General features: G+C 38.8%; 1 pseudogene; it reads right to left on the minus strand.

Annotated features, from left to right (window-relative positions):
* Positions 1–589: 589 nt before the first annotated feature.
* On the minus strand, positions 590–709 carry LOC128020363 (uncharacterized; annotated as a pseudogene).
* Between the last annotated feature and the right edge of the window lie 22,620 nt (positions 710–23,329).

Here is a 23,329-nt window from a genome sequence, read left to right on the forward strand (position 1 = left end):
CTCAGCGACCATCTTGGGCGTTGGCGCTGTGCTGGCGTCCATCTTGCCTTGTGGCGTTGGGCTGACGGCCATCTTGTGCCGTGTCGCTGGACCTGCGGCCATTCTGCGCAGTGGCTCTGGGCTGGCGGCCATCTTGTGCTGTGACGCTGGACTGGCATCCATCTTGCCTCGTGGCTCTGAGCTGGCGGCCGCCCTGTGCTGTGGTGTTGGGCTGGCTTCCATCTTGCCTCGTGGTGCTGGGTTGGCGGCCATCTTGTGCAATGGTGCTGGGTCGGCGGCCATTCTGCGCAGCGGCATTGGGCTGGTGGCCATCTTGTGAAATGACGCTGGGCTGGCGGCCATCTCGTACAGTGGCGTTGGATCGGCAGGCGTACGCTTCCTCTCTCCTCTCCATCCACCATGGTGAGATGGCGGCTCCGATCCGTTCCACATGAGCCCAGGGAAGAAGGAGGGCCATGGTGGAGAGCGATGCCGAACATCCTCTCTACCTCTAACTCCTTTGTGACCTCCCCTGGTCCCACAGAAAACCACCTAAAGATCAGCCACTATAATAGCCAGTGCATTACATAAGTAGGGAAGGAAACCCAAAATCTCACATCACCTGGTATTCCCAAGCAGTCTCCCATCCAAGTACTAACCAGGCCCAAACCTGCTTAGCTTCCGAGATCAGACGAGATCGGGCATAGCCAGGTTGGTTTGGCCAGTAACCGAAGGAGGCTGCAAAGAGAAATCTATTTAAAGATCAGCCACTATACTCGCCAGTGCATTATATAAGTAGGGAAGGAAACCCAAAAGCTTACAGCACCTGGTATTTCCAGGCGATCTCCCATCCAAGTACTAACTGGGCCCAAACCTTCTTAGATTCTGAGATTGGGCATTGACTCCTTTTCTTTTCTTTTTTTTTTTTTTGCAAGATTATTAGACAATAAGTGAAAATTTCCAAAAGTACTAACCAGGCCCAAAACCTGCTTTGGTTTTCTAAGACTGGCCATTGAGTCTTTTTTTTATGCAAAACTAGTAGATAATTACTGAAAAAATTCCAAAAGTACTAACCTGGCCCAAACCTGCTTAGATTCTGAGATTGGTTATACACTCCTTTTCTTTTCTTTTTATTCTTTTGCAAGATTATTAGACAATAAGTGAAAATTTCCAAAAGTACTAGCCACTAACCACGCCCAAAACCTGCTTTGGTTTTCTAAGACTGGCCATTGAGTCTTTTTTTTATGCAAAACTAGTAGATAATTACTGAAAAAATTCCAAAAGTACTAACCTGGCCCAAACCTGCTTAGATTCTGAGATTGGTTATACACTCCTTTTCTTTTCTTTTTATTCTTTTGCAAGATTATTAGACAATACGTGAAAATTTCCAAAAGTACTAGCCAGGCCCAAACCTGCTCTGGTTTTCTAAAATTGGACATTGACTCTTTATTTATTTAATTTTTATGCAAAACTAGTAGGTAATTACTGAAAAAATTCCAAAAGTACTAACATGGCCCAAACCTGCTTAGATTCTGAGTTTGGTTATAGACTCCTTTTCTTATCTTTTTATTCTTTTGCAAGATTATTAGACAATTAGTGAAAATTTCCAAATACTAACCAGGCCCATACTCCCGGTTTTCTAAGAGTGGGCATTTACTTTTTTTTTTCTGATGAAAAACTATTATATAATTACTGAAAAATTCCAGAAGTGCTAACCTGGCTTGAAGGAGGCTGATGGTGAAAATGTCAGACGGATAACTATCGATGCTCTTGCGAAGGTTGCTCCAGATGTTCAAGACCAGCTTGATCGGGTGGTGGACGTAGTTCATCGTATTGGTCGCAAATCAACGCCACCAAATAAGCAACCCATTATCATTCTCTTCTCGATGCGCCGTTACCGGGACGCGATTTGGAGGGCAGCCAAAAACTCAGATTTTTACTGGACAACGCGCTACACATCTCTGAGTTGCTATCGCCTGAAGACAAAGCGGCAAGAGAAAAACTGTGGCCGAGGGTGAAGAAGGCTAGAGAGGAAGGCAAAAGGGCTATATTTCGTGGTCCACATGCATACATCGAGGGGAAAAGGATTGACACTAATGACTGATGGATTTCTGATTGAAAAACCATTAAAGGCATCTTCAAATTTTCTTACTTGCCGGGCGAATTATAATTTTTTTTCCCCATAATTGTTTACTGCCTGTTGCATCTCCGGGGCTTCTAATTTAGAATAGTAAATTTCAGCTTCAAGACATTAGGTCTTGAAGCTTGGTAATTTGTGAATTTTTTCTTTCTTTTTTCTTTTTCTTGTTCTAGTTCTTTCGGAATGGACTTTAAGTTTAATTCTCTGAGCATAGTGTCACTGAATGTAAGGGGCGTTCGAGAAATTACGAAGCGAAAGGCTTTATTTCTTTTTTTAAAACGGACAGATGCTGACTTTATTTTTTGTCAAGAAACACATTCTACAGATTTGGAGGAAACATTTTGGAAATCTCAATGGGGAAAATCAATTTTTTTCAGTCACGGCACTTCGCATTCAGCGGGAGTTTTGGTTTTGTTGAACAGATTTAAAGGAGACGTTCTGAACTCTGTGACGTGTGAAAACGGAAGATGGGTTATTTTGACTGTGAAATTAGACAATACTATATTTATACTTTGTAATATTTATGGTCACAATTCCAATACGTTGAATAAGTCATTATTTGCAAAGGTTTCTGATATTATCCAATGCAAACTTGATGCATTCCAAGCTTCATATGTTATATTTTCAGGCGACTTTAATGAATGCTAGGATAATCTGTGTGATAGATATCCACCTCCTTCTTCTCAACGTGATGCACAATCAAATTTACCTTCTCTATGTGCCAATTTATCTCTTACGGATGCTTGGCGATTCTACAACCCTGGAATATCTGAATATACTTGGTCTAACAAAGACAAATCTTTGCAATCTAGAATTGATGTTTTTTATTTCTACATCTGCCTTGCAATATGTCAAGGAAATCGTTCAAAAGTATGCCCCTTTAACTGATCATAAGCTTATTTCTTTAACCCTTATAGGCACAAAAGAGAATTCTAGTCTTAGAGGGTACTGGAAATTTAATAATAATCTTCTTAAGGATGAATACTTTAATAATAGTGTTAAAAAAATTGCAAATGACATTTTGGGAGGTGTAAAGGAAGGATTTAAATGTAAATGGGAATTTTTTAAATATAATGTTAGAAAGATTGCAGTTAAACGTAGTAAAGAATTTAAAAAAATGAATAAACAAAATGAGTTAGAGTTAATTAATAAGTTAGGGATACTGGAACATAAGCACAATCTTACTAAGGAGGAAGAAGCTGAATTGGTCGCAATTCAATCCCAGCTAGACTTGATCTATTTAGACCTGGCTAAAGGTGCTTTTATTCGTTCTAGGGCGAAATGGCTTGAAGAGGGAGAAAAAAATACAAGTTATTTTTCGCACTTGAAAAAAGAAATGTTAAAAGAAATGCTTTAACTGCTTTAAATATTAACGGGAATCATTGTATGGATCAGAAAACAATTTCTGACTTTGTTTACTCTTTTTATAAAGAACTATATGATTCCAAATTTTATTTATATAATTGTGAAGAATTCATTAAAATAGTCCATCAACATTCTCCTATTATTGATAAAGATTTTCATGATTTTTGTGAATCCAATATAACTTCTTCTGAGATCAAAGATGCCCTGTTAAGAATGGAAAAAGGGAAAGCACCAGGTATAGACAGGTTGACAGTAGAATTTTACTTACATTTTTGGGAACTGATCAAAATACCTCTTTATAATATGTATAATGAATGTACTAACAGTGGTGAAATGACTAATACTATGAAACAAGGTATAATTTCATTAATTGCTAAACCGGATAAAGATCCAAATTTGATAGGAAATTGGAGACCAATCTCTCTTCTAACAATTGATTATAAATTAATTACTTTAGTATTTGCTAACAGATTACGAGAAGGTTTAAATAAAATTATTAGTGAATGTCAATCAGGTTTTTTGAAAGGACGACACATAACTAACAATATTAGACTTGTGCTTGACCTTTTGGATTATGCTGAGAATGTTGATGAAGGAGCCGTTATTTTCTTTTTAGACTTTTATAAAGCATTCGATACAATTGAACATGAATTTTTATTTAAAACTATAACACTTTTTGGATTCGGAAATACATTTTTGAATGTAGTTAAAATGTTTTACAATGATATTAATAGTTCTGTAATACTTAATACTTCCACCTCTAAAAGATTTAACATTAACCGAGGAGTACGTCAAGGTTGTCCAATTTCCCCCTTTTTATTTTTGTTGGTTGTCGAGTTATTATCCATTGGTATTGCTAATAATGAACAAATTAAAGGTCTCCAAATTGTTGGTAAAGAAATTAAAATTTCACAATTGGCGGATGACACAACCTTATTTTTAAAGAGCTCATCTCTTATTCCTACTGCTATCTCTTTCATCAACATTTTCTCAAAGGCTTCTGGCCTAATTCTAAATTTATCCAAATGTGAAATCCTTCCTTTACACAATTTAAATGATAAAGTTATAAGTGATATTCCAGTGAAATTCTCTGTCAAATACCTAGGAATTCTTGTAACAAAGGATGTTACAGAAAGACAAAGCTTAAATTTCTCCTCTAGATTAAAAAAGACCAAAGCATTACTAAACTGTTGGTTACAACGTGATCTTTCTGTTTATGGTCGTGTCCTATTATGTAAAGCAGAAGGCTTATCTCGATTTGTCTATCCCGCCATATCTTTATATGTTAAAGATTCTTATTCTAAAGATATCAATAATCTGTTTTATTCTTTTATTTGGAAAAACAAATCCCAAAGACTGAAGAAAAGAGTTCTTACTAACAAGAAAGCTGAAGGGGGTCTGGAAATACTCTATTTTGAAGATGTTAATAGAACTTTTCAAATCAATTGGATTAAAAAATGTTTGATTGATCGTTACTCCCTTTGGAACCACATCCCACACAGTCTCTTTGACCAAATAGGTGGCTTAGAATTTCTGTTAACTTGTGACTTTAATATTTCTAAACTCCCTCTTAAATTGTCAAAATTCCACCAGCAAGTGCTTTTAGCATGGAAAATTTGCTACTCACACAATTTCTCTCCTCACACTGCCTTCATATGGAATAATATCAATATAATGAGTGCCAATAGATCTTTATTTTTAAGGAATTGGTTTAACAGGGATATTCATCATCTGATTAATATGTTTGATAATTTTGGAAATCTTTTAACTTATGAACAATTTATGCGAATCCACAATTTCTCTGTGCATTTTAAGGAATTTAATTTGGTCATTAAAGCTATTCCTTCCACTCTTGTACATCTGGTTAAAAGTAATATTCACTACAACTCTATAGTAAGGACAAAACCAAAATTAATTTTAAACGGTCTTGAATTGATTGGTAAAAAATGCAATAACAAGCATATTTACACTATTTTCCAAAAACAAAATAAAATAACACCTAGAGGAAAATGTTTTTGGAACTCTATTATTGATAATATTAATTGGAAGACTGCTTGGTTAATCCCATTTAAATATTGTATTAATAACAAAACTAAAGAAATACATTTTAAAATTTTGCATACCATCTACCCTGTTAAATCAATAATTTCAAGATACTCTGATATTGATGATTTATGTTATTTTTGTAAAAATGAGAAAGAGGTATTAACACATTTGTTTTTTGATTGTATAATTTCCCATAAGTTTTGGAAAGAATTGGCAGATTTTATTTTTTCTCTTGTAAAGGATAAATATTATTTTTCTTTAAAGGATATTATTATGTACTATGAAAATAATGTAAACAAAGGTCTTGAATACATTGTTAATTTATTCATATTGCTGGCGAAATTCTACATACATAAACAAAAATGTTTAAACTCATCCCCTATATTTAAAGTATTTTTAATTGAATTTGATTGTTTTATATCTTCATTGAAATTGATAAAAAACAAAAAGTCATTAACATGCCTAAAATATTATGAAGTTTTCTTTAGATCCCCTGTAACTAATTAATGTAACTGTATATTACACTGACTGTCCTATGCTCTGTACTATGTATGTTATTTGTTCTGTGTCATTGATGATCGATTGGGACTGTTTTCTTTACTATCAGGTACATTTGGTATAATTATGTGCTAAGTAATGAATGAAACTCCATATATTTTGTGATAATTTGGCTGATATTCAAGGTTTTACATGGTAATATCTCGTCAGCGCCGTACTGACACTAACTTTCTAGCTCCGCTTGTTTACATTAAAATAGCTAGGTTTTATCTCTCTGAAATGCGTTTAAAATGGGACCAGACTATTGATTTTACATGTTGAGACGTTGAAGAATGTACTACTACTGTGTGGACTCGAAATAAAGCTTAAATATGCTTTAGGTGTGTTAGAATATCAATCGCGATTAGCATGCTAAATGCATTGAAAATGAATGAATGAGCTACCAATCGCCGCTGTAATGACCTGACGATCTCTGGAAATTCTTTAAAAACGTGATCAGACACTCTCGCTCACTTCTTAAGACCATATATATAGTCTTACAGCAGTGTGGAGTTGAAATTCGATGTGTAAATATGCTTTAAAAGTGTAAACATGTCAACCGCGATTTGCATGCTAAAAACAAGTGATGAATGAATGGGCTGTTTTTGGTTACTACTTTTACGAGGGCTGCAGGGTCTATAAACATGTATTTAAGCCCTCATCTGCTTTTAGTTTTACTCATTTATTCATGTTTTACTGTACCAGATGAAACATGGAGAAGATGATCCCTGGAAATTCTTCAAAAATGTGATCAGACACTTTAGCTCACTTCTTAAAGGTGCCATATGCAGAAATTGAGGTAAAAATATCCATAACATGACCTACACGCATCAAAAGAATGAGAAGAAATAAGGGCGATGATGTCATTAAAAAAACGTCAAGTTATAGTGCTGCAGAGATATCAACCTTAATTAGCATTAGCATTACTAGCCCCGGCCCGACAGGTGTTGTAATACCAGTTTCGGCCGTGGGAGTCGGTATGCGGGCAACATATCCACCAGCCAACCTGCAATACACGAATAACTCGCAGGGCTTGTGGGCGTGTACTTGAACCTGATGTCAATCGTGTGGAAAGTACAGCCCACTACTTTCAGTTCAGGGAAAAGAGCGGAAGGATAGCTGAAGCCCTTGGCAAGAGACCAACACCCGCTACAGGGAAACAACCGCGCTCGGAATCACAAATCAAATCCGATAAGAATGCCAGAGTAAACATCGGCACTGCTTTTAATCGCTGGAGACAACTGATGGACCTGAAAGAAATGAGGTTCGACTCCGAACTTGCAAGTTAGATGCTTGTTAGTATTTCGCTAGAAGTTTGTTTTATATGTTTGTGTATTTGTTTTCGGGAAGTTATAACATAGAAATGTATCGAAGGCTGTTCGATAAATGTGCTAATGTTAGCGATGGCTAACCGTAGCTGCGTTTGATAATTAGCTAGCTATAGCTTAATGTTACCCATTTTATTATATAGGGCTGTGCATGTCTTTACTCATGTACATCTCATCAGTAAAGACGCTCCTGTAATTAGGAGTATATCTCAGCACGTGTGTTCAGATCAGGATTGCCAGGTTTTCACAACAAATCCTGCCCAGTTGCTTCTCAAAACTAGCCCAATCTCGCTTCCAGAAGGTTCCCCGATAAAACATTGCTTCCCGGGGTTAAAACATAGGTTTTTTTAGCAGGGTTGCTTTGGTAAAATGCGCATTTTAGGGGCTAAATATCACGTTATTTGTATTGGGGTCGGTGTGACCAGCGGACATGAAAAACAACCACCACAGACTTGGCAACACTGGTTGGCATTTACTACACAGAGCAGGAATTCACTGACAATCTATGCAACATCGATGTTAAAATCGCAGGCGATTCTTTGTCGATTTCGAAAGCGATTTTGTGTTAGTTGTCGGTAGACTACGGCTCTGTGTAGTAACTGCCGCTCCACCTGAACCAGTGTTGCCAAGTCTGCGGTTGTTTTTCATGTCCGCGGTTTGAAGCAATCCCAATACCAATAACGTGATATTTAGCCCCTAAAATGCTAATTTTACCAGGGAAACCCTTCCCAAAAATTTATATTTTAACCCCGGGAAGCAATTTTTATCGGGGAACCTCCCGGAAACGCGATTGGGCTAGTTTTGGACTCGTTTTAAGAAGCAACTGGGCAGGATTTGTTGTGAAAACCTGGCAACCCTGATCTGAATGCACATGCCGGAGATATACTTCTAATTACAGGAGCGTCTTTACTGATGAGAGGTGCATGAAAATCGCATTCGATTTTTTGCACAGCCCTATGTATCATAACTAACCTGCTCTGTCTAGTCTGTTGGTCTCCGTGTCCTCTTTGCTTCGTGGTTTTTCCGTGCGTGAAAAAATTGATGTGTGGCGTGAAAGCGTGTGAAAAGAGTCAATTGCGTGTGTCTCACGGTGAATGCTTGAGAGTTGGCACATTAGTTCTCAAGCAGAATAAAGGACAGGTTGATTATTGCTGTTTAGCGTTTGTATTAATCTATGATGTGTCCATTTGCCTACAGGGACATAAAAAAATTTATTAAAAGTGATACATGGACCAAGGTGTCTGAGATTGTTCATTTTAAGTAAAGGATCCTAAAATTTCGTCCACAACAATATTTAATGAGGTTCTAACTCCTTGTGGTTAGTCTGCACGAGATCAACAAGCTTGTTTGCTTTGCGGCCGCTTTAATTACAAAATAAGCATTCGATCTACGTTAGAGCGTCTGAACGCTCACAAATCTTTCTGCAGCATCGTGAGCAGAGCGGCAAGAGCAGCAAGAGCAAGAGAGGCTATGGCTGTAGTGTTGTTGTGAAAGTACTGTGTTGTCGTTTGTTACTCTAGAGTAGACCAATTCACTTTATTGAGGCATACTGCCCCCATCTGGTATGGAATGTGGAGTATGACTTGATTTTTTTTGCCAAACATTACAGATGGCACCTTTAAGACCATGAAAGAGATAGTGTTACAACAGTGTGGAGTTGAAATTCGATGTGTAAATATGCTTTAGAAATGTAAGCATGTCAACTGCTATTTGCATGCTAAAAACAAAGTGATGAATGAATGGGCTGTTTTTGGTTACTACTTTTACTAGGGCTGCAGGGTCTATAAAAATGTATTTAAGCCCTCATCTGCTTTTAGTTTTACTCATTTTTTCATGTTTTACTGTACCAGATGAAACATGGAGAAGCCTAGACATCGGTGCAGCGTGTGCCACAAGACTTTCACTGAAAAGTCCAACCTGACGAGGCATCTGAAGATCTATGCCGTCGCCAGGGAGACCTTTGACTGTGATGTCTGCAGGAAGAGCTTGACCACCAAATCATCGCTGGTCAGCCATCAACAGCAACACCAGTACCCCAACATCGTTTTGTACCGGCAAGGAGAGGCCAGGCTGCAGTGTACAGAGGCAGCAAAGTCTGTTGCAGAGGCCCCCAGCACCGTTGATGACCCTACATGGCTGGATCCCAAGATACCTCCTCCTCAAGATGCTGAAGAACCGAGCGCCGGCCAATCAGCTCACCTCCCCCAGCAAGGTCACGGCTTCTTTGAAGGGACAGTATAAGAGGATTGCAGACTGAGTTCAAGACGACCCCATCCTCGGCGGTCTCGCCATTCCACTGCTCAACTTGAACGCCAAGTCCATCTCGACCTTCGCTGCCAGGGAGGAGAAAAAGGCCAACTACGGGGCGACGGTACTGCCGAAGGTGACGCCTCACCTGAAAGTGCTGTCGGACGCACCATTCCCGGAAGCTCCTGCGCTACCAACATCCCTCCCACCGCCAGACCGGCCTCAGGTCCAGTACCAGCACGTTCATCACGAGGCTGGAAAAAGGCGTGGTGAGACGCGGGGGTAAGTTGTCATAAGCACTTTGTTTCACCTGTTGGCTGTGGAAAGCAAATAGCACACACATCATATCAATACTCATTACATGTGTATTTTATTTTATTTCCAGATTATTTGTTGAAGAGCCAGAGCCTGTGCCTGTGAACTGGCCCGTTCAGCCCACAGCGTCGTCCTCCTCCACTCGGCCAAGGCCTGCTGCGTCCACCTATGGACCACCCACTGTGTCGGCAGCACCCATACTGCTGGTTCTGTGTAAATAACTGTGTAAATAACATACCTGTGTGATGCCACTTCTCCTGTGCCATCTGTAGGAGAGAGAAAGAGGCTTGTTTGTTTGTTAGATTGTACTTGAAGCACTTTGAAACACAATCAAACAAACAAAAACAATTTATTTATATAGTTCAAAAGTTCAAAAAATGCACTTTCCAGTTTTACTTTAGAATGTTCTTGTTTGTTTTTTATTATTATTTATGTTGCTCTTAAAATGCACTTTGTAGTATCTTTTTTTTATATACAAACATGTTCTGGCCTATGTTCAATATCAAGGCCAATCTAACCTCAATCATTTTAGCCTTAATCAGTTCTGATCTAACACAATCAGTTTTCATAACCCTTAAGTGATTGTTCATGTTCAGATAATATTTGTTTTTGTCGTGTGTTGTTTGTATGTCTTTGTCTGCTTCATGTTTAACAAAAAATTGCCAAAGAAAACACTTTATTTGTTGATTAGTGACCTGAGTCTTTGGATAATCCTGTTCTTTATTGGGCTTGGGCCTGTACAAATCAAAAGTTTGTGTTTTTAATTAAGTGTTTTTGATTATTATTAATGTTATTTATGTGTGCGTGTCCTTGTGATGTTTGTATGTCTGTCAGCTTCCATGTTTAACAAAATGTTTGCAAATGGTAGTAAATGTTTGTCTCTCGTGTTCTCGCTCGTAGATCTGTACCTTGTTGTGGTGAGCGAGCTTTAAACCAAACAGATCTTGTTTACTTGTGCCATGCATTGCCTTTTAAATGAAACACAATCTGGGTGAAAAATAAAAGTTGTAAAAGTATTTCAAGTATTTTGGAGTCTCTGAATGCTTGTGTTTTTTTTACACTATCCCATCCCTTTTGAAACCCATCAGAGCAACTAGAAGTCCTTGTTTCTTCTCCGTCACTACCAGAGGTGTGAACACACCCCACCGTGCGCTGGCTGTACCCCCTGGGTGGTCACAAAAATGAGTTCTGTGAACGGCTCTGATGTCTTTGATGATGTGTACACATATTTCTTAATTCAGCCCAAAAATGTAACAATTGCACACTTTTCCACTTGACTATATGAATCTCATCAGCTACATCAACTCAAACTATGAAAATAATAAAACAATCAGGATTTCAATAAACTAGGCCTTGTACATGACAATTTCTGTAAATAACACTTTGACCACCAGGTGGCACCATCCATTTTGATCATTTTCGATCCATCCCAGGTTTGAGATATATGTACTTGGGGGGGTCATGAGCCATTCCCAGGCGGTCTCCCATCCAAGTACTAACCAGGCCCAAACCTACTTAGCTTCTGAGATCAGACGAGATCGGGCATAGCCTTTTTTTTTTTTTTTTAATTAAGAAATTTCTATCCATAAAATACAATAGATTAAACACAGTCAAATAGAAAATACAGAACATCGTCTTTACACATCTCTACATTACACATCTTTCCTTTACATCGATAATTTAAAAAATTTCCACATTAAAACGTTTAAAACACAACAAACTTTTGGGGTAAAAACATCATAAAGAGTCTAACATATTTACACCTTTAAAGTACACATACAGTCTTTCAATATATAATTCTGTTTTTCTTTTAAACACACTCCAAACATCCAACACAATTTTTTCCTTTTTAGCCACAGTTCTTCTGTCCCATATTGCACTTTTCATTAGCATTACACACAGATTGATGAAACTTTTGTTTTTACACTTTTTTTTTCCCAACCAAACATCACAACTCTGTTCCATTCCATCACATTTTCATCCCACTCCTCAGTCACATCTTTAATTAAACATTTACATTTCCTTAAAAAGTCCTCCAGCTCTCTGCAATGTAAAAACATATGTAAAATCCCCTCTTCTTCTTCCTGGCACACTTTACACAGAGCATTTTCTTCCATTCCTATTTTATTTAAAATAACATCAGTAAAAACCACTTTATGCCTTATAAAATACTCCAAACATTCCAATTTTGTTTCCACACATTTCCCCGTCATGTTTCTCCATATACACTCTTTTTTAAAATCTTTGAATTTCTGCACCCAGTATCCATTTACAATCGGCTCTTTAAAAACATCATCTCTAAAAGCACAATAAATCATTTTCACAGTACATTCCTTAAAATCATACAGTTTTTCCCCTAATTTCACATTAATACATTTCTCTGGCTCTCCTTCCATACTTTCTATTCTTTTAATCCACTCTTTAAGTATTGCATTTTTAATGATTTCATATTTATTTTTTATTTCTTGTTCACTGTAATCTTCTTTTGCCTCTTCCATTGCATCCACAATAAATTGTGTCGGTAAAAATCCTTCTTTAAATTCATATAAAACATCTCTGACTCTTGTTATCCCCACTTCCAACCATTTCTTTAAAAACAATTCTTTGTCTTGTTTTAAAATGTTTTTGTTTAAAAACAGAGGTTGATTTAAAATGTTTTCTCTCTCATGTGGATCATACTCTACTTTGTCTAAAAATTTTCCCCAGGCACTAAACATTTCTCTATAAAACTCTGGTAATCTTTCTGTCATCCAATTCTTCGTTTTCATCCATAAAATTCCATCCCCCATGTTAAAATCCCCACATTTGTTTAAAAAATATTCCATTGTCTTTTTCCATGCAGTTTTGTGACCATCATCTAGATATTTTTTTACTATTTTAATTCTCAAGCTATTTTTTCTCTGTTCAACGTCAATTAATCCCATCCCTCCTTTCCCTACTTCTCCTATTAATGTACTATCTGCACTTCTTGACGGTTTACTATTCCATAAAAAATCTAAAAAACATTTTTTCAACCTTTTCTCCACCCACACTGGCATAGCAGTCACATATAAAACATACCCCAACTTTGACACCATTAACACATTTAAAATTAAAACCTTCCCTTTTAAACTTAAAGTCCTCAATTTCCAAAAATTTAACCTTCTTTCAATTCCTCCTACTATTTCTTCCCACATTTTTTCTTTAACATTCCTTTCGTCTTTTCCCATTAGAATACCTAAAACCCTTATTTCTTTTGTTTCTTTAAAATGAAAATAATCCGTTAAAACATTTAGTCCTCCAAATCTCACATGTTGTTTTTTTTCTTCATTTAACTTGCCTCCTGATCCCCTACAAAACATCTGTACTACTTCCATTACTTTATTAACACTCTCTATATCTTTAACTATTATTGTTGAATCATCTGCATATTGAAATATTTTTTTCATTTCCCCCACTTCCTTCAATGTTTATACCTCTTATGTCTTCATCTATTTTAACAGCTAATCCCAATGGTTCTGCAACTAAAGAATATAAAAGCGCTGATAATGGACATCCTTGTCTTATTGACCTAGTAATTTAAAAACATTCTGTTAAAAAAACGTTACACTGTATTCTTGTTATTGCTCCCCTATATAAAATTGTAATCCACTTGACAAAATTTTCCCCAAACCCGTACCTTCTTAAAATTCCAAATAAATATTCATGCTCCACTCTATCAAAGGCCTTTTCGAAATCCAAACTAATAACATATCCTTTTTTTTTTTCTTTCATATATCTTATTTAACAATTATACTTAAAGTTGTTTCCGCTATATCTTTCCCTTTTACTCCATACACTTGATTTGTTTCAATTATAGTTGGCATTACCTCTTTCAATCTATTGGCTAAAACTTTTGTTAAAATTTTCAGATCTGTATTCAGCATTGTAATTGGTCTATAATTTTTTAAGTCTACTTTATCTCCTTTTCTTTTATATATCAACTTTATTAATCCCATCCCCATTCTCTGATTCATTTCCTCTTTCTTAAAAGTATCTTCATATACTTCTTTTAAAATACTGGTTATAAAATCTTTAAAAACGATATAAAATTCACTCCCCAAACCATCTATACCTGGTCTTTTATTTTTGTTTAATTCACTTATTGCTCTTTTTATCTCTTCTTCTCTTATCTCTTCATCACACTCTTTTTTGTCTACTTCTCCTACTGTTGGTTTTATTTGATTTAGTAACTCCAATTTCTCTTCTTCTTTCAACCCCTCAGCACTAAACAGATTTTCATAATATTCTTTTACTTCTTTTAATATTTCCTCATTTGTTTCCACCACTACACAATTTTCCCCTCTTATTTCTTTAATCATTCCAGCTTTCCCTCTTGTTTTTTCTAGATCAAAGAAAAACTTTGTACATTTTTCACCCTCCACAGTATATTTAGCTTTACTCCTTAGTCTTGCACCTTCATATTTTTTCTCTTCCATGTCTTTCAATAATCCCTCCAATTCTTTTATTTTTGTATATCTTTCCCATTCTCATTTAATTCATTTTCCAATTTTTCTCTTATTTCTCTCTCCTTCTTCCTCTTACACATCTGTATTAATTTGTAATACTTTGTGAATTTTTTTACTAAATATTTAACATTTTCCCACCATATCCTTTTATCTTCACTGTACATTTCATTCTCCTTTTCTTTTTCAATAATTTCTTTAATACTTAACACATACTCCTCATTCTTCAAAACCTCTACATTTAAAACCCATACACCCGGCCCTCTTTTCACTGAACTCCAGTCTACTTGTATAAAAAGTGGTTTATTGTCACTTAAGCTTGATTCCTCATATTTAATATTACCGATAAAACCTTCAATGTTCCTTGTACATAAAATAAAATCAATCCTAGTGTTAAGTTCAGAGTTTGGCTAGATACCTGCTAAAGACAAACAGGCTTCACACAGGTTGCATCTCTGTCTGCTTACAGGATTCTTTGCCAATGCAATTGTACCTTGGTTATCTTCATAAATCATAGGTACACCATACTGGTAATCATCAAGATGTTCAACCAATTGTTTCAAGTACAAACACTCTTGTATAGTGGCAGCTAAGGCCATGTACTCAGCCTCACATGTTGATAATGCTACAGTTGGCTGCTTTTTGGTCTTCCAAGAAATCAGAGGACCATTCTTACATAGGCTAACACAGTAACCAGATGTACTACATCGGTCATTTTCATCACCTGCCCAATCTGCATCACTATAAGTCATCAACCTTAACCCTTCATCACATTTCTTGTAACAAAGCATCTTGTCATTTGTACCTTTCAGATATTTCAGTACATGCTTTACAGTTATCCACTGCTCTTCCGTTGGCTCACTGAAATACTGGGACAATTTGCTAACAACATAACTCAAATCAGGTCTAGTGCATGAGGTTAGGTAGATTAAACTACCCACCACCTCTCATTTGCATTACCATCAGTGTAATTCAACTTTGGTTCACAAGGTGTCGACCTGGGTTTACAATCTTGCATGTCAAATCTTTCCAGCAGTTTCCCAACATAACTCTGCTGTGACATAGTCACACCCCCATCACACTGATCAAAAGTGATACCTAGAAAATTCTTCAGTTTTCCCAAATCTTTCATGTGGAATTTCTCAGTAAGCATCTCTTTGACAGTTTTTAAAGCGCTCTCATCACTGGCAGCAATAACCAAGTCATCAACCCATATCAATATTATCACTTTCCCATGTTCTGTTTCTCTCTTGTAAACACAATTATCAGCTGGGTTTTGCACAAAGATGTTTTCGCACAGATAGTTATGTAACATTTTGTTCCAGTTTCGACCTGATTGTTTTAGCCCATACAATGATTTCTCCAGTTTACACACCATCTTCTCATTTGTCTTTACATCATACCCCTCTGGCTGTTCCATATAAATTTCATAATCAATCGGTGCATGCAAGTAAGCGGTTTTAACATCCATCTGATGGAGAATTAAATTCTCCTGAGCAGCTTTCTGCATCAACACTCTCACACTGGTAAGGTTGGCAGTAGGAGAAAAAGTTTCTCCATAATCTACACCCAACTCCTGACTATACCCCTTGGCGACATAGCGAGCTTTATATTTGTCAGATCCATCAGCATTGGTTTTGATAGCATACACCCATCTACCCCCACTGCTTTCTTGCCCTCAGGTAGGTTGGTCAAAGTAAATGTGGTGTTATCCCTCAGTGATTTCATTTCCTCATCCATTGCATCAATCCACTCCCTTGAGTTGGATGAAGTCACAGCTTCTCTAAAAGTCTGAGGTACATTGGAAACCATCTTATAGCAATAATCAATGCTGATCTGCACCTGATCACTCTCTACGCCATAGAAATCAGGCCTCCTTCTTTCTCTACCAGGGTATCTCCTCTCTCTACTCAGGGTATCTGGAGAATGTGATTCTGGCTTAACCTCGGCTGACTGTAGGCTTATATGGCTTGGGCCTAGCCTATTCTCTAGAATGTCACACTGCTTGGGTTTATCAGGGTCAGGTCTGGTTGTGCTATAACGCATATCAGTGTCATCATCAGACACGTCATCCGTCTCTTGTCCCTCAATATTGGACATAAACCTCACCAACCTGTGTTTCATCACCTTTCTACTGTCAGGATAATAGACCATATAGGCTGGGCTGTTCTTATCGTATCCAACAAAGATGCCTTTGTCAGACTTTGAGTCTAGCTTCTTCCTGTCCTGCCTATATGTAAAACACACAGTACCAAACTTCTGCATCCTGGACATATTGGGTGTCTTTCCTGTCAGCATAAAATAAGGTGTCTGTTTGGTGCGGTTGTTAAAACATCTATTCCTCACCACCGCTGCTGTCTGGACCGCATACGGCCATAGCTCCTTGGGTAACTGACTTTCTAAGAGCATACATCTAGCCATATCAAAAAGAGTTCTCCAGTTACGCTCAGCAGTTCCATTCTGGTGTGGGGAGTATGGTGCTGAGGTCTCATGTCTGATTCGGTTCCTGCGAAGTAATACTTGATAACCCTGTCCAGTAAATTCAGCACCATTATCAGACCTGATACATGTAACGTTCCCATATGGGGCTATGTCAGCTAGGAACCTCTCTGTTGCATCCACTGTGTCACTTTTATACTTCAGAAAGTACACGAACACTGCACTTGAGTGGTCATCAGTAAAGGAAAGTGTGTACCAATACCCTTCTCTGGACTTTGGGTCAATGGGGCCTGCCAAGTCAGTGTGTATCAACTCTAGAGGTGACTTGGCTCTCACATCAGGCTTTCTGTTCCTACTCTGAGTGAATTTACCTTGGACACACACATCACATTGCATAGACTTGGGTACTTTACCCTTAATTGACATACCATCCACAACATTCTCTAACTTCTGAACATCATTAAAATTGCAGTGTCCCAAAATCTCGTGCCACTTCTGAATATCATGACAACTCATACATTGATTATCACAGTCATTGTTTACTAGCACAGTAGGCAAATAGAACAGCCTGTTATGTTCATGAATAAGAAAACGTGTACCGTCTTTATACTGCAGGACATCCTCACCCTCTTTAAAGATCACTGTTGCCCCGCTGGAAGTTGCAGCTCTCACAGAGAAAATGTCTTGGGGATAGGAGGGGATGTACAGCGCCTGCTTCAGTGTGGCACTGAGGTGTTGCCCTCTACTGTCGACCAGACATACCTCTGCTTCTCCTCTGCGCTCCGCGACCCCCTTGCACCTTGTGCCATCAGCCAACTCCACACAGTGCGTCTCGGCCTGGAATTTGTCGTCGAAGCTCTTAAACTTAGCTAGATCAGTGATGATATGCGATGTTGCACCAGTATCCACCATCAACCCCTTTCGGGTGACATCGCTCCCTGGCTGACAATCACTGGTCATCAACTTGAAGGCAAAAGTATTGTCGGTCTCTTCATACACCCCATGTTTATCATCCTGCCATTGTTGTTTCCATCCTCCTCGCCATGTGGTACGTTTACCCTGACTGTTCCACTGTTGATCACGCTGACATTGTCTTGCCTTGTGTCCTCTCTGGCCACAACGGAAACACTCAATGTCCCCACTTTCAGTGCTCCGCACCCTTACACCTGCTGGTCCACTGGCCTTCCTTGAATGTGCCCGGGCCCCCATAACATTGTCTTCGGCCACAGCTGTGCGCATACCTTCAGTGCTCTCATAGCTCCGCAATTTTGTCTTAAAATCCGCAAAAGAAAGAGTCTCATCATTTTGCGTGACAAAAATGGAAAAAGGCTTGAATGATTCTGGCAGCCCCTTTCAAAACCATTGCAACTAATAGTCCATCACTCAATACTTCTCCAGCATTCCTCAGCGCTGTGATTGAGGTCTCAGCACGTATGACATAGTCAGTCACACTCTCACCACTCAGCTTTTGCAGGGAAGTCAATTCTGTGTAGAGACTCACAATGCGGGGCTTACCCTTACCAGCATAATAATCCCGCAAGATCTTGAGTGCTCCACGCCCGTCATCCGCAGCCTCTCGCATGACCAGGGACAAACTTTTGTCATCGAGGAATTGGATCAGTTCAGCATATGCTTCAGCATTCTTTGATGCATCCTCAGCCAGTGCGTCTGCATCCGCACCCACGGCGGGCCCATTCAAAATTATGTCCTTCAATTTCTGCAACCATAGATGGCCCAAAAACTTTGTCTCCCACAGTTCATAATTCTTTTCGTCTCCGTCAAACACAAGATGAGACCAACGTGAATTTGTCCTTTCGCTCATGGTGCTTGTACTCCAAACATTGAGACCCAAATTTAAATGTACAAACTGCCTTCTTACTCACGCCGTATCTGCACAAACGTCAGCGTATCTGGGCCCATAACCTGTTAAGTTCAGAGTTTGGCTAGATACCGGCTAAAGACAAACAGGCTTCACACAGGTTGCAGTGAGAACACAGTCATTTGTTTATTGGTACAGGTGCTGCTTAAATAGAACATCACATGGCATGGACACATGACAAACACACCTGAGAGGAACCTACAATAATTGGGAGCATACTCATTTAACCAATCAATCAATTAACACCTAGTTTTACACATAAAATTCCCTACTAATTGCCTCCTTGAATATTCTTTCTTTTTTTCATTTCTTTCTCTCCATACATCAATCATATTATTTTCTTCCATTAATAATTTCAGTTCTTTTCTTCCTTTATCATTTTTAAAAACCATTCCCTCACCCATTTCTAATTTACTGAAAACAGTATTAAAATCACCCATCATAATAACTTCTTTATGCTTTTTAAAAAAATCTCTTAACACATTAAAATATTCCTTCTTTTCACTCTCTACAGTCGGTGCATGAATATTAACTACAATATTTTTTTTTCTCCTCATACTCCATTTCAACAGCAATACATTTCCCATCTATGTCATTATATATTGTTTTACATGAAACCCCACAGTTTTCTTTTATTAAAATCACAACTCCTCTTCCCAGCCTCCCATCACCATTGTTATAAAAAATGTCTCCACTCCACCTTTTCCTTATTTCAGTCATGTACTCTTCCCTCCAGTTAGTTTCTTGTAATAAAATCACATCCTGTCCTTTACACATTTCTTTCACTTTTTCAAATTTCCCTACGTTCGAAAGCCCTCTAGCATTAAAAGTAACAATTCTTAAAAGCATAAAACATATAAAAACAAGCATAAAACCCATAAACTCAGTCCATCTCCTCCAAACCCTTTAGCAGCTCATACTTATTTGCACACTCAATCCCATCTTCTTTAAGCATTCTTTTATTTGCAGTATCAAGATTGGGCAGTACCTTTACAGATCTTCTTCTTTTCGATGATTTCCCCTGCGTCTCCTCATTTTCTTTTCCTTGTTCACACTCTTTTGTAGCATCATTAATTTCTACCGCGCCCATCTCCTTTTGCACACTGTCCGTCACATCCATCGGTGTACATACAATTCCCTCCTGTTGTGCATCATGCAGTACTTTATTCCTTTCATCAACCAGTTCCACATTATCCAAAGCATTTTGCAAGCTGTCCGTCAAATCCATCTGTGTCCAAATTCTCCTATCCTGTTGTGTTTGTATGATCAGTTTGGTATACTCTTTCTGTTGATTTATATCCTTATTTAATTCCAGTCCTTTACCATGTACTCTTTCTCCAACGTCTCGCTGCTCGTTGTCTCTTTCATGCACCTGCCCGCCCACCTGCTGCTGCTCCTCCTCCTCACCCTGCATCCAACACTTACACTTATTTAAAACCAAATTGCACTCCGGGCACGTCACAGCATTGCAGTTTCTCGCGAAGTGGCCTCTTTCCTCGCATTTATGGCACTTAAACTCCGGGCAGTCCTTCACCACATGATCTGGGCTCATGCACAGCCGACAAGTCTTCACCTGATGGCTGTGCATCACCCTAAAGTATTGTGGGCCCTCTGCCGTTTCTATTTTTGTGCTGTACGGTAGGGAGGCCACCTCTTTCGAAAACCGCGCCTTTACATATCTTGTCCCATCCTCGATGCTGGTGCCCGGATAAACACGCCGCTTTATTTTGGAAATTGGGGAAACCCCCCAAACCTCCAGTTTATTTAAAATCTATTCATCAGCAAGGTAGACGGGCAGATGCATGAAAGAGACAACATAATCTCTGTTTTGCATTTTCTTTATCTCACAGTTCACTCCTTTAATTAACAATCCCTCAGTCAGTTCATCACAAGTTTCTTCTTTTTCCATTGTCAGTTCATATTCCTTTCCTTGTCTTGGCCTCAGTGCTAAGATTTTACCATATCCACATTTGTCTGTCACCGCTTTAATAATATCCACAGCTCTCACCTCACTTACATTCTCCACATTCACAATCACAGTTGCCTCCTTTAAAGTATTTCCTTTCACCACATGTATGTCTTGCATCTTGATTTTTACCGTGTCCTGCTCGTTGTCGATACTCCAGTCCAGTGTCGTTTGCCATGCGTCCCTCTCCAGCCAGTCCAGTGTTGTTTGCCATGCGTCTCTCTCCAGCCAGTCCAGTGTCGTTTGCCATGCGTCTCTCTCCAGCCAGTCCAGTGTCGTTTGCCATGCGTCTCTCTCCAGCCAGTCCAGTGTCGTTTGCCATGCGTGTCTCTCCAGCCAGTCCAGTGTCATCCATCCATTGTACAAAAACACCAAAATAAAACTATTAACCACCCTCCAGCCAGCAAGATGCTGCTGTTAGGTGGTTTAAAACTGAAAAAAACACACAAAAAATAAACTAAAACTCCAAAAACAACTCACAAAACAAACACTAACAGAAAAATCTAAATGGAGGAGAGCCTTCCTCTCCCAACTGCAGCCAACACTACCTGTAGCTCTCTAGCGCCCTCAGGTTGGTATGGCCGTAAGCGAAGACTGCTGCGAAGAGAGGGCTATTTAAAGATCTGACCTCTCATAATAGTCAGTCATCTAAAAGACTCTTTGTGTGTATTGTAAAGGCCTCCTGAATAAGATTGAGATTTAAAATGCCTTAACAGAGGATGGTTTCAATCCATCGACCTCTGGGTTATGGGCCCAGCACACTTCCGCTGCGCTACTCAGCTGTAAACACCCTTGACCGGATTCGAAACCACAATCTCTGGATTAAGAGGACAGTGCCTCAGGAGTGTCTAGAAGTTAACTCTTTGTGTGTATTGTAAAGGCCTCCTGAGATTTAAAAAGACTTAGCAGAGGATGGTTTCAATCCATCGACCTCTGGGCACAGCAAGCTTCCACTGCTCCACTCTGCTGTATTCATTCCAGATGGGACTTGAACCCACAATCGCTGGCTTAGGAGGCCAGTGCCTTCTCCATTAGGCCACTGGGGCTTTAAAATAATTGCTAAGTTGCCCTTTTAAATCTCAATCTTATTCAGGAGGCCTTTACAATACACACAAAGAGTCTTCAAGATGATTGACTATTATGAGAGGTCAAATTGGCCTCAGCTTGTCACGACCAGACTATTGCTTTTGACCATTTTTAGGGACTCAGGAGTGTTTAGAAGTTAAAAGGTCATAGCAGAGGATGGTTTCAATCCATCAACCTCTGGGTTATGGGCCCAGCACGCTTCCGCTGCGCCACTCTGCTGTAATCAACCTTGCCTGGAATTGAAACCACAATCTCTGGCTTAGGAGGCCAGTGTCTCAGGAGTATAAAGAAGTTAACTCTTTGTGTGTATTGTAAAGGCCTCCTGAATAAGATTGAGATTTAAAATGCCTTAGCAGAGGATGATTTCGATGCATCGACCTCTGGGTTATGAGCCCAGCACGCTTCCGCTGCGCCACTCTGCTGTAATAACCGTTGACCGGCCTCGAAACCACAATCTCTGGCTTAGGAGGCCAGTGCCTCAGGGAAGTATAGAAGTTAACTTTTTGTGTGTATTGGAAAGGCCTCCTGAATAGGATTGAGATTTAAAATGCCTTAGCAGAGGATGGTTTCGATCCATCGACCTCTGGGGTTATGGGGCCAGCACGCTTTCGCTGCGCCACTCTGCTGTAATAAACCTTGACCGGACTCGAAACCACAATCTCTGGCTTATGAGGCCAGTGCCTCAAAGGTGCATAGAAGTTAACTCTTTGTGTGTATTGTAAAGGCCTGCTGAATAAGTTTGAGATTTAAAATGCCTTAGCAGAGGATGGTTTTGATCCATCGACCTCTGGGTTATGGGCCCAGCACGCTTCCGCTGCACCATTCTGCTGTAATCAACCTTGACTGGAATTGAAACCACAATCTCTGGCTTAGGAGACCAGTGCCTCAGGAGTGTAAAGAAGTTAACTCATTGGGTCTCATTCATGAAACATTCGGAAATATACGAGTAAATATCTGAGTGATTTGCGCGTAAAGAGAACTTCCCGAAAACTCTTCTCCTGATTCACAAAAACTTCGTAAACGTCAGATGTGATAGTGAAATGTGTGTGTGTTAATGAATTCCAATCAGTCGTAAATGGGACGTGCGTGCACGCTCACTCTCAATTACCATGAATTCCGCCCATTAAATCCGACTGACAACTATATATGAGCATCATATTATGACCCCAAACGAAGGATTTCAACATGTCTTCTCAAAAGCGACTGAAAAAGAAACATTTCTCAGTTGCAGAAATTGAAGTTTTATTATCAGAAGTTCATTCAAAATGCCACATTTTATTTCAAGCGTACTAGTGGCGTATCAGGTCCTAAAAAAGGAAGTTTGGCAGCATATTACAGATCCTATTACTGGCTCTCATAATAAAAGTTAAAAGAAAAACCGTATGTAATTAATATATATAATATTATTTTCAAAATGCTGGGTAAATATGTACCCGATTAAGGTGAATTAAAATGCAGCCGTATTAATGAGCAAAACGTTCAGACGTTAAACGCACTATTTACGCGTGGCTGGGAGCA

This window comes from Carassius gibelio, chromosome A9 (genome assembly GCF_023724105.1).
Source record: "Carassius gibelio isolate Cgi1373 ecotype wild population from Czech Republic chromosome A9, carGib1.2-hapl.c, whole genome shotgun sequence".
NCBI lineage: Eukaryota > Metazoa > Chordata > Actinopteri > Cypriniformes > Cyprinidae > Carassius > Carassius gibelio.